This window comes from Dipodomys spectabilis, unplaced genomic scaffold (assembly GCF_019054845.1).
Source record: "Dipodomys spectabilis isolate Male_0828 unplaced genomic scaffold, ASM1905484v1 ptg000255l, whole genome shotgun sequence".
NCBI classification, from domain to species: Eukaryota; Metazoa; Chordata; class Mammalia; order Rodentia; family Heteromyidae; genus Dipodomys; species Dipodomys spectabilis.
In genome coordinates, this window is record NW_024870932.1 from 1,065,021 (window position 1) to 1,068,819 (window position 3,799).

Consider the following 3,799-nt stretch of genomic DNA (forward strand, 5'->3'; position numbering starts at 1 on the left):
CACACCTGACTCCTTTGATGTTTTGATTAGTTTTAATTGTTATGAAGTAGTATCATAGTAATTTTAAATTGCATTTCTCTGTAATGACTTCTGCTCACAAAGCATTAAGCCAACATGGAAGTGGTATTAAACCCAACTTTGTAAACCCACTGGTGATTTTCAGGGATTTTTGGAAAACAGGTCTATTCAGAACTTTTCTTAATCTCATCTTTAATCTCTATATACAAAATCAATACTTAATTCAATATAGTAGAAAGGAAAAAAATTAAATTCCTAACATTTTTCAATTTTTAATAACATGATATTGCTTAAATCGTTTTCTGTTTACACTTGAGACTATATAACTCAATTTAGTTGTACCTTTTACAAGGCTATACGTATTTTATTTATTTTATGTTGATTGCTCTTTCCAAAGCCTGCGAGTCTAATTTCCCTTAGCTTCTTTCAGTCTCATGTAGTTCAGATTTCAAACTGAAGAATAAATGGAAGGAAGCAAATAAAAAAATACATTTCCTCTCATCTGATGATGCCTCTACAAGAGTGAGGAAAGAGTTCATCCTTCTTAGGACCTATGAAAATATATCAAAAAGAGAATTCATTCTGCTAGATTTTCCCTATCTTTACAATGTAACTTAAATGATGTAAAAAACAATATACTGCTGAGATATGTTTATGTTTTATCAGGTTTGTACTTTTTTATATGGGCTTAACCTCAATCTACAACATTACTTCATGATTCTGTCCCTGATATTTTTAAACTACCAAGATATAAGATAATCAACTTGATGTGCAGCATGGGAAATTATCCATCTGGCTTCCTTCGAAGCAGAGCATGGTAAATAGATAACATTACATCTGGTTATTCACTACATGTAATGGTTTCTGTAATACTTATTGCGTACTATTTAGTATTTTAAAAAACTGCTGGCTAAACTCAAAGCTCATTCATAGAATTTTATGTTAAGTATTTCACAAGTTTTATTTCTTAATTCTTAAGAAAAAATTTGCTTTAATGCTAATGTTATTACCATTTTAATGTTGGGAAAAATTGTAATTAAAGGCACGAATTGTATGGCCCAAAGACACACAGTGAGGAAGGAAATGAGTTAAAGTTTCCAACAGTCTTTCAGCAATACAAAATGATAAGTAAAATCTCTCCATTCTCTTACACTCTCAATTCAATATTCATGTTATCCAAGAAATAATAGCATAGCAATGCCCATGGTTATTTTTTTCTGTTACATTTTGTCTTCAACCCAGATTGTTTTGGTGACATTGGCTTATCATGCACAGAACTGAGCGCATAAATTGAGGTCCAAGGAGGGGCAAATTTCTTCTGTCCCATAGTTCGTTTCCTTTTTAAAAAGTAATAAAACTTTCAAATATCATCACTTACAGTTTTTAAGAATCCAGAAGCGAAATGAATTCACATACAATCAGTGCAAAATGCTTTAAAATTAGTAGATAATAAAACAGGCTCCCGTGAAGTAAATATTTTACTACTTTTAAAATTATTTTTAAAGCCTTGTGCTGGATGGCCACACCTGTAATCCTGTCTACTTGAGATATCTACTCAGGAGCGCCAGATCTGTGGATAACAGTTGGAAGACAATCATAGCAAAAAAAAAATTCATAAGATTATTTTTCAAAACTTTTAATGAACTACCAAAGAGCCAGGAATGGTGATGTAGCTTATATAGAACCTCATCAATCTAGAGAGGAAATGCCTAGCAAGACCTTGAAGTCCTGAGTTCAAACTCTGAGCATGCCAACACAAATGCACGAGTACTCACATGTGCGCGGGTGTGCACAGACACAGACACACACACACACACACACACACACACACACACTTTTGCAAAATACTTTCATGTCAGTGTTTTGCATTAATTTCTTTGTTAACGATATTATATAGGGAAAACGGGGAAAATAAACTTTTCCTTCTCAGATCATTTTCATACATTTTTATTGGAAAAATACCGTATACAGGGGTCACATTTACATGAGAAAGGTAATGAGTACATTTCCTAAAAAGCATTGTTACCTCCTCCTTTATTTCCTCCCACCATCCTTTCTCTCTAACCTCCTCAAGTAGCCTCTCCTCCCCGTCTCCCCCACCCTGCCTAAATATTAATTTCATTTTTCATCATAGTGTCTTGTGCATCTCATTGTTACAATTGGTCAACCTGTATCCCTATTTAAACATTGTGTTTTTACCTTTCCCCTACCCAAATTAGAGAAGCATATATATAAGATATTGGTGCACCAACTTCAAATGCAGTGAAAACAGGTGTTATAAAGTGGGGGAGGAACATATAAAGAAACAAAAAAAATCACATCATACATTGTAAGTCCATTAAAAACAATAGCACGAAAGAAAAAAACCACTTGTATCAATATCTTGGAGTACATTTCCCTTAACATCATCTTATCTAGTCATATGCACATAGCTTTTGACCTTTTTTATTTATCCCAGACATATATTAGTAACTGAAAATAAGGGAAAGCAGGATTCCTATGTTTCTTTGGACTTGTCTTACTTCATTTAATAAGTTTTTTTCCAAGTCTTTCCATTTCCTAACAAATTGAGTGATGTCATTCTTTCAGATGGAGGCATAGAATGAATCTATCTGTCTATCTATCTATCTATCTATCTATCTATCTATCTATCTATCTATCTATCTATCTATCTATCACATTATCTTGCTCCATTCATCAATTGAGGGGAATCGGAATTGGTTCCATACCTTAGCTATCGTAAATAATGTTGCAGTAAACATAGTTGTGCTGTTAGTTTTATTGTGGTCTTGTTTCTGATCATTTGGGTGAATGCCCAAAAGTGGGATTGCTGGGTCATGGGGGGCTTTATGTAGAGCCTTTTGAGGAACCTCCATACTGCTTTCCAAAGTTGTTGAACAAGTTTACACTCCCACCAAGGATTCGGTAGGGTTCCCTTCTGTCATCATACCCTCCAGCACCTGTTGTAAAAATATGGAACACTTCAAGAATTTGCATGTCATCCTTGCACAGGGGCCATTCTAATCTTCTCTGTATTGTTCCAATGTTAGTGTATTTCCTGCTGAATTGAGCACAGAACATTTTTTATATATGAAGTGTAATTCATTTTCTTTCTTTTTATTGTGAAAATACTGTACAGAGGAGTTACAATAACATGGGCAAAATAACGAATACCTTTCTTATCAAGCATTGTTGCCTCCTTTTTGTTTCCCCTTCCTCTCCCTTCCCAAACTCCCACTAGCTCTGACACCTGATCCTCTCCACCATCAACGTTGTAAAGTTCGTTTTACGACATAACGACTTGTATATCTCATTGTTGCAATGGGTCCAACTGTATCCCAATTTTTTTTTTTTTTTTTTTTTTTTTTTTTTTTTTGTCGGTCGTGGGGCTTGAACTCTGGGCCTGGGCGCTGTCCCTCAGCTCTTCAGCTCAAGGCGAGCGCTCTACCACTTGAGCTACAGCGCCACTTCCGGTTTTCAGGTGGTTTATTGGAGATAGGAGTCTCACGGTCTCTCCTGCCCGGGCTGGCTTTGAACCGCGATCCTCAGATCTCAGCCTCCTGAGTAGCTAGGATTACAGGTGTGAGCCACCAGCGCCCGGCTGTATCCCAATTTAAATGATATTTTTTCCCTTCCCCTCCAAAAATTATACCAACATAAAATACAGTGAAAGCAGGCGTTAAACCTTGGGGGAGGGACATACAAAGCAACATAGAAATCATCTCATAAATATATTAGAAACAATTGGATTAAAGAAAAATCATTTGAATACTTATCTTTG

At 35.4% G+C, this 3,799-nt stretch overlaps 1 non-coding gene across 1 annotated transcript; it reads right to left on the reverse strand.

The window, feature by feature from the left end:
- Window positions 1–2,985: 2,985 nt before the first annotated feature.
- Window positions 2,986–3,096, reverse strand: LOC122124960. The gene has a single exon (XR_006150702.1). It is a non-coding gene; the product is annotated as a U6 spliceosomal RNA (small nuclear RNA).
- Window positions 3,097–3,799: the final 703 nt, after the last annotated feature.